The sequence below is a fragment of the Gavialis gangeticus genome, unplaced genomic scaffold (assembly GCF_001723915.1).
Source record: "Gavialis gangeticus isolate Ggan-Ray unplaced genomic scaffold, GavGan_comp1, whole genome shotgun sequence".
Lineage (NCBI taxonomy): Eukaryota > Metazoa > Chordata > Crocodylia > Gavialidae > Gavialis > Gavialis gangeticus.
In genome coordinates, this window is record NW_017729018.1 from 7,102,138 (window position 1) to 7,110,375 (window position 8,238).

Genomic DNA, 8,238 nt, shown 5'->3' on the forward strand with positions numbered 1-8,238 from the left:
GGCTGGGACGTGCAGAGGTCTAAAACTCACATTTTGGCCAACACCTGCTTTCCAGCTGCTGCGTGAGCCGTGCACGAGGCACCCCCTTCTCTGGCTTTGTCGCGCCGTCCTCCCAACTGCCTGGTGCTTCTCCGAGTCCTCCGCAGCCTCCTTGCCTTGCCTTTGTGCAGGGCAGGCACAAACCTCCCAGGACTTCCCACAACAGCTGGCTCAACGCAGCAAGATGCAGCGCACAGGGGAGGGCCCTGCCGCTCGTGCCAGCCAGCCTGCCTGGATCAGGATGCCGCATCTGGCTTGCGGCAGACGGTTCGGTCAGGGCAACCGTCTCACCCACCCAGAAAACATCCACCTTCCTTCTCAGCAGGATGCCGCCCTCTGGAATCACGGACACTGTTGCGGGCGCCAAGCCTTTCGCTCTTGCTCAGCGTGCCTTCAAGGACAGTTTGTCCTGCTGGCTCAACCTATGTAGGAACCAGTCCTTCTTCCCACATAGGGTGCAGAGAGGCTGCTCCTGGCACCAGTGCCATCTCAATGGGCATCTCGTAGGAATGAGGACTTCTCACAAGACCTCAGGAACTTCCTGCTTCTGCCAAGGGGGCTCTCACCAAGCGAGGTAGTAACTGCTGAGTGCATAGGGGCTACGTCGAGGGACCGACTGAGGATGGCGTGGGCTGGCTTTCACGTTGCTTAGACCAGCACATCCCACGTGCTGTCAGGAGGGACTGCCAGAGCAGTGCCAAGGGGTGAGGGGTTTGGGTCAGTGGCCAAACTGGAAAACAAATCGGTTCCTGGTCAACCTGAAAAGAAAAAGTTTCCATTTTATTGACAAACAAAAACTCCAGGGAGGTTTTGTTCCCACATTGGGTTCATTCTGGCAAGGGTGAAGGAGGAAGGAGGTTTACTTTTCATAGGAGTTTCATTTATTATTTTTATACCTGCATTTAGCCTCAAAATACAAATTTGGCAAGCAGCAAAACCCTGCATTTCAAATCACAGAATCGTAGAGAAGCGGGGCTGGAAGGGACGTCCGGAGGTCACCGAGTCCAACCCCCTGCCTGAGGCAGGATGAGCCGTATCCAAACCACCCTGCACAGGCCATAATCTAATCTCTTAACTACCGTCAGCCGTGCCCCAATACACAACATCGCATCCGAACCTGCTGCAGGTAAGGCCAGGGGACCACATTAATTAATGTCCTGCTTCTATGAAAGGTTGTCAGTATATACCCAAGAGATCCCAGGCAGAGGGCCATACCCCCCCAGTCTGTACCAATTTGACCATGGGATAAATTTCCTTCCTGACCCCAAATATAGGGTTGATCTGACCCCGAGTGGAGGAGGCAAGACTGTCCAGCCAGGAAACTCCAGCTTTGGTCCCAGCAGAAGCGTGGGCACAGACCAGTCATAATCCCCAGCCTTGGCTGTAGCCAATATCCAATACCTCTGAGGGAGGTATAAAAACACCCTGACACATTGAACAGAAATGGGAAAGCCCAGAAGCATGGAGACACCAGAAGGGGTGAAACAGTTTCAACTTCTCCAAAGTTTGTTTTTCACCCCAAACTATTTCCCCAATGCTGCAAATAGTTTCTCTCTTGCCCTCCAACTGCACTTTTTGGCACATCGACTATTCATCCAGAAGGTTTTTCTGCTCTGGACGCTGTCCCTCTGGAACAGCAGCTGGAGCCAATGTATCCCAGCAGAGCCCACTCCTCCTGCACGGCCTGCCCGCGTGCAGAGCACCTGCCTATTTGCCATGAAGGCCCAGCACGAAGAGCCCGGCGAGCGGTAGCTGGTGCTCAGAAGCCTTTGGGGCTGTTTGCCCTTTGAGAGAGAATGGCAGCAATGGAGAAAGCCCAGGCTTCTGGCTGCAAAGGCTGAGGCTGGACTGAGTCTTGACCCAGGAGGGCTGAGAAGGTAGGTGAGCCTCTTTGTGACACTGTCTTGGGGGCTGGCGGGGGAGTGGACATCACAGGCAGCCGGTGCCACCGGTGACAGCGTTTGGCAGTGAAGCTGCTCATTGGGAGCCGTCGCTGCTTTACTTGCCTTCCCTCCAGTTGCGGCCCGGGTCGCCAGCGATGCACCTCCCCACCAAACCGGAATGGACAAATCTGCTTCGTTGCCCTAATTAGGTGCTGGAATCGGGGCGACGAGCCTCGTCCGCCTGCTCCGAGGAGGGGGCGCTGCTAATGAAGGGCATCCCCCGGGGGCAGGATGTAGCCCGTGGCCCTGTTTCCCGCTGTTTCTAGGACGTGGGCCGCAGGACCGCATTGTGCATCACCCGTGCCGCTGCGCTCCCAATGACAGGCCCAAGGTAACCTGCTGACAGCTCCTAATTGGATTTGCTCATGCTAATTACTATTATTTTCGCCTCAATTAAAGCATTTGTTTCCCATTTAGCTTCATAGCTAACTAGGAGCCTTTTGGGGACCTGTCTGTCCAAGTGGTTGTGACAGCCTGGCCTCCTGACAGCTTCTGGTGGGAGAGGGGGGTCTCCCTGCTGGGCTGTGGTCCTTCACCCTTACCCGAACCCATCCCACCTCCCAGCCTCCGCTTCCTCCCATAATCCATCCCTCTGCCGCTCTCCTTCCCCAGCTTGAGTCTCAGGGGATGCTTCTCTTCTCCCAGGGTTGGGAAGGGAACACCCTACCTGCCTTCCCATAGCTCAGGACCCACAAATCACTGGTTATGAGGGGGATGGGGAAGAGGGGCATCCTTTTGCATGAGACCATGGCTGTGTGGTGGTGGAGGGGCCTCCTGACAGCAGGCCTGGGAGAAAAGCCCCTTCCACTCTTACCGCTGGGGAGGGCTTGGCAAGGTGAGGCAGCTTTTATGAATCTATGATCCCAGCAAGATTGCCATCATAGGGATGCTTGCATTCGGCTCCCCAGCGAGTCTGCCAGGACTCCTAGGTTTCCCTGACCCAGAGAGGGAGGTTCTCATCTCTGCTCCATCCTTAACCAGTAGGTTTTCTGGATGTCCTGGTTGTAACATAGTGGGGCTGGAACAAGGACCTCACACAGAGCATGTGTGATCTCTGGTTCCAGGCCGGGGGTGGAGAAGCTGTATTTGGCCTAATTCCCGATTTTGCAGAAGATGGGGTGCAGCCAGTGATGCCGTTTGCAGACCCCACCTGCCAACAGAGGTCCCTGTGACCCGCTCCAGTGGCATAAGGCTCCTTCAATACACTGCCCCAGCATCTGCAAAAATCAGGCAGCAAACCATGAGCAAGAAGCACGGGCAGGGGCAGACAAGGCAGAGTTACCCAGCTGCCCAAGGTCTGAGCAGGGATTCAGGCTGGTGCCAACGGGCACAGATGGGTCCAATCACAAACTGCATTGGAGCTGCTCTGCACATTCAAATCTTATCTGCATGTGGCTCAGAGAGATGACAAGATGCAAGCACGTGACCCAGCAGGCTGCAGGTGCAGCCTCAGAGCCCAGGCTACACAAAGCCAGAAATGCAAGATGCAATCAGCCTGGAAGGAGCAGACTCCAGGACTTTGCATCCTCCGCTCTGCATGCTCCTTGCCACCCCTGCAATGCCTGCGGCCAGGGTGCAGAAATATCACCCTCCTTGCAGCAGCCTTCTTCTACCTGATTTCTAAGGCGATGCTACCCTCTACTGATCCATACTAGAACAGCAAAGAAAAGGACATGGGTTGGCTGGAGCCAGTACCAGTAGTCTGCAGGAGCAAGACAGCTGATCCAGGAGCACTGCTGGGGGACGAGGGACGAGAAGGAGCAGAAAAGCAGCTGGGGAGGGCAGAGCAGAGAGGAGCTTTGCTTCTGGAGGTGCTGGAGCAGGTGCACAGTGCCCACGTGCCAGGCTGTCTGCATAGGCGACTGTGCTGGGGCACACACCTCTGTCTCCGTGAGACAGGTAGTGCTGTACTGACAAAAGCTGATGGAAAACTTTCAGATATGACATGAACGGCTTTGTACCAGGCTGCTACCGTGACACAACCCCTGGCGCATCCCTGGAGCTCACAGGGGCTCCCGATCCCTTGCCCTCTCTGCAATGCTCAGCGGCAGCTGCCGTGGCTGCCCTTTGTCACCCCGCTAGAGCAGGCCAGCTAAAATCTGACCCCAGGGCTTTATTTCCATCTAGTCTTGGCCATCTGGATTACAGACCTCACATAGTTCTAGTCTTGCGGTGCTGAGGGGGAAACGCCTGGGCTTCAGGAGCCTTTTGCAAGCCAAGGCACCCCTTCACCCATCTGCAACAAGCCAAGTCCTTCAGCTCCTGCCTTGCTGCTGGGCTCCAGGGGCCTCCCTCCCACAGAGGAGTCCAGAGCTATTAGCTAGGTAGGAGCAGGGCCATCCTCTGCATGCGTCACCCCAGCACAGCGCAGAGGTACAACGAACCGTCTCCCGCTGTGGTCATAACATGGCATTGAAAGACGCTCTGACATGGCCTCAGCCTACCATGGGCCAAGCCGAGTGAGCCTCCACATATCAACGAGACCCCTGGGAGTTTCTAGGGAGCAGCTGACTCGGGTTCAGACTTCTGCTCTGACACCGACTTCCCATACAACCTTGGACAAGTCACTTAACCTTTCCATGTCTCAGCTCCCCATCTGTATAAAGGGGGACAATAGCCCTGCCCACCCCGAGAGGGGTCAATACATTACAGATTATGGAGCTGCTCAGATATCTGGCTCCTAGCACCATGGTAAGTACCCAAAACGAATAAAGCCCTTGCGGTGCCATTGGAAAACCCCCTCCCTCCACACCACCACCAAGGTAGCACAATAGCATGAGAAACATCTTGCGGGAGACTTGATTTAATAGAAAAGCAGCTGAGTACTGAACAAACATTGAGTAATTATGACATCCTGGTGAGCCAGGCTGTGGCTAAATTATGGCGGTTCAATGAATAGCCGTTTAATGAGTTTGTAGGCCTGCGGTGTAGAAGCCTCATCCTATTACATCTAAACGAGAGCCACAGTTAAGTGTATATTTAGGACAGTCAATTCAATAGCTTTGCAGGATTCTTGGCCCCAGGGAGAAATGCAAGGCAGTTATCCCCTGTTTGCCCCTCTGGCAGGCCCAGCTGGCAGCCACTCCAGTACTTGTTTTGTGCCACTGCAGGAACCAGCGCAGCTCCAGGGAGAGGGACGGCCTGCTCAGGGCCCTGGCAATGGGGTAAGAGAGCCTTTCCTGGGCCCACAGCTCCAACCCCAAAGCCAGGGGCTGACCGTGGAGGGGGTTTCAATGCTCACTCCATAGACTTGCAAGTCTCCAGGCACAAGGAGGATTGACTGGGCCTGAATGAACAAATTCCCATCACCTTTAGAGGCACCTTCCTCAGTTGATATGGAAACTCCACTTCATACGTAGACCCCTCCAAGGGCTTCACGCAGGAGGGTCAACATGCCAGAGATGGGGACCTGCGCTTAGGAAAGGGACTGGCTCAGGACCATGTAAAATGAGGTAGCAGCCAAATCACAAACGGCACTTAGACCCATTATCTCCCTGGTCAAAGCATAGTGCCAGGGCACAGGCATGCCCTTTCCCCAGGCCACCATATAGGCAAGAGGCTCAGACTCAGAGCACTTATTTTGCCCACCCCCCCCCATATCCTGCCTAGCTCAGCAGATAACTGGACAGTACAAGTTTCCACTATTTGGGTCATTTCAGGGAGGTGGATTCAAGGAAGAGGTTCAGCAGAGAGCGGGCTCTCTATTCAATGATTACTGCCCTGGGTCATTTACCCCCCACCCCACAGCAGTGTGCAGCGCGTTCTCATCTCCCTTTACCAGGAGCCAGCAGAAGTCTTAAGAAGATTTGCCAGCATCCTAAACCAGCTGGAAGAGCACAGGACTCGGAGATGCCCAGCACCCCCAAGATCCTACATGCAGCCCCTCATCTTTCTCATATTAAGTTTTGAAGCATAAGTCATCACTACACAGTCTAGAGCACAAACAATGAACAAGCAGCTTCCTCCAACAATGCTGAACCGAGACCAGGCCCAGATGCAAGCAGGGGAACCCTACCCAGATTTCAGAAAGCTCTTTCACAGCGGTGCACTGCAAAGACATATATTATTAAGCCCCATTTTGAAAAAAGCCAGCTGCAAAGAGCAGGAGAGCTATTAAATGCAAACAAAGAGCAATTGAATTACTGCAGAGCTCAATATAATGTCCATGCCCTGCAATGTCAGCTCCTCCATCAACCAGAAGAAACATATTATTATTATTCAGAGGTAATGAAGTCATTGCTATTGTGCAGGCAGATAATGCTGTCTAGGAGGCATATTTATGTCTAGGAGGACACGGGGAAGGGAAGGGTCCTAAAAAGGTCCATTGCTACATACATTATATGGCTGTTGACGGCAGGCCGCAAGTGCACAGAATTTATGGCCCCAGGAAGGAACAGAAGGCAGCTCCACTAGTCCATAGCACAACCTGTGCTAAAGGAGAGGCTGCTGCAACTGCAGTGGTGCTGATCGGTGCTGCTGGCTGCACCCCTTACTTGGCAGCCCAGCTCTTTGCCAGAGGAACTGGTGCGACGCTGCAGCCAGGAGGGGCAGAGGTGCAGGTAAGCGGTGTTGCCTATTTGAAGTGCGTATCGTGAAAAAGCCCAGAACCTAGATTCCTAGTTTGCACACAGCCCCTCTTCATGCAGATGAAACCCCTGATATCCTTTGGGGCTTTAAAAGGCAGACCCAGCCCATCCAACTTAATCTGAGCTCCCTGCCCTGCCGAAGTGTTCACTTACAAGGCAAGAGAGTTTCCGAAGTGCATCCCTGCTGGCCCTCCTTTACTTGGAGGCCAACAGTCCCAAGCCTTTGGATAGCTGGAAGCCGTTGAGAGCAGTGAGGTCCAAGGGGTCAGAGCCACAAGAAAAAATCTTCTGTCCCATGCGCTTGGTCTGTTCCCATGTTCGCTCCAGGAGCACAATAACACATCTCTCCTCACCAGACTTGCAGCAAGCACATACCCGTCCTTGTTGCATGGCTGGGCTTAGCCCTAGATAGACAAAGTAGCTCCTGGGGCATTGCTCTAGACCTCGAAGGACTCCTGCCCTATGGCCCTCTGCTCCAGGCTGCATTAGTGAAGCAGGCTCTACAAGCCAGCCGAGTGGATAGCCCAGCCCCAGGGAGCGGTAAGGATGGCTGCAGCATCTGAGGGCGCAAGGATTTGTTAATCAGGTCACCAGGATTTACTGCTATTATTTTTATTTAAAGAATAATCAAGGAGGAGCACAGCTGTTTCACAGCTGGCCAGAGTATTGTGGCTATCATTTCAGTCCTCTGCAGGGCTATTATCCCTGACAACAAGAGCTGCACTGAGAGGAATAATCCCTGAAGTTATTTCAGGCAGATGAAATGGCTTCTCTAATTAGAAAGGGGCAAGACCCACCATGCTGAGCTTCACCTGGAGCAGCACCCAGCAGCGAGCCAGGGCCACTTGCATTCGATCGCAGCTCTGCCACTGGCCTTGCCCTGAGGTTTAATCCGATCTCTTCACCCCCACGCCTGCTGCTCCAGGGATGAAGGGAAGGTATGAACATAAACTTGAAGCCATCATCACCTCTAAGATGTAAGCCTCATCTACATTTCAGTTTTGCCAACAGAGCTCTACTGGTAAAAGCTTTGGCCAACTCAGCTGGATTAGTTGAAGAGGACTCATTGCAATAGAGCTTGGGCTGGCTGGAAGAGTGGGGGCAGCAGCATAAGAGCCAGTATGCAGCTGCAAGTGTGCCCTACTAGGATCTGGCCTTCTCACTAGGGGCCAGGCCTAAGCTAAGTGCTTATCAAAGGATGCATTTCAAGCCTGGAGGGACCACCAGAGCCACCGAATCAATGCCGCTGCTCAAAAGCCAGAGCGCCTCACCGCATCACCCCTGCATCAGTGCCCAGAACTGGAACCTTAATGAGGTCCATCAGCTTAGAGACTTCATGCAACACCACATCTTTCTCTTACTCCACTGAGACCTGCTGCTGCCCCGTTTCGCCCCTTAAAAATCTTCCAAGGAGGTAGCTGCAAGTTTTCAAGAGCAGGTTGGACAGACCCTTGGCTGGAATGATTTAGTCAGGGATGATCCTGCCTTGATCTCATGAGGTCTCTTCCAGCCCTGCTTTCTAGTAACCCTATACGTAAAGCCTTCACCACCACTCTCTGGGTGCGACCATCCAGCCAATTTGCCACCCATCTGACTGCGTACGCATCAATGTCACAGTCACCTAGTTGTTGTTTTGTAAGAGCATGTGGTGGGAAACAGTGTCAGAGGCC

At 53.6% G+C, this 8,238-nt stretch overlaps 1 protein-coding gene and 1 long non-coding RNA gene across 2 annotated transcripts in view; one reads left to right on the plus strand and one right to left on the minus strand.

The window, feature by feature from the left end:
• Positions 1 to 745: 745 nt before the first annotated feature.
• The window catches only part of LOC109294837, a 22,596-nt gene continuing 15,103 nt past the window's right edge, over positions 746 to 8,238 (minus strand). Inside the window, exon 8 of the transcript XR_002096633.1 lies at positions 746 to 797. The gene's annotated coding sequence lies outside the window, so the exon portion shown is untranslated. The remainder of the gene's footprint in view (positions 798 to 8,238) is intronic.
• The window catches only part of LOC109294840, an 18,037-nt gene continuing 13,211 nt past the window's right edge, over positions 3,413 to 8,238 (plus strand). Inside the window, exon 1 of the long non-coding RNA XR_002096634.1 lies at positions 3,413 to 3,423. This is a non-coding gene — a long non-coding RNA (uncharacterized LOC109294840). The remainder of the gene's footprint in view (positions 3,424 to 8,238) is intronic.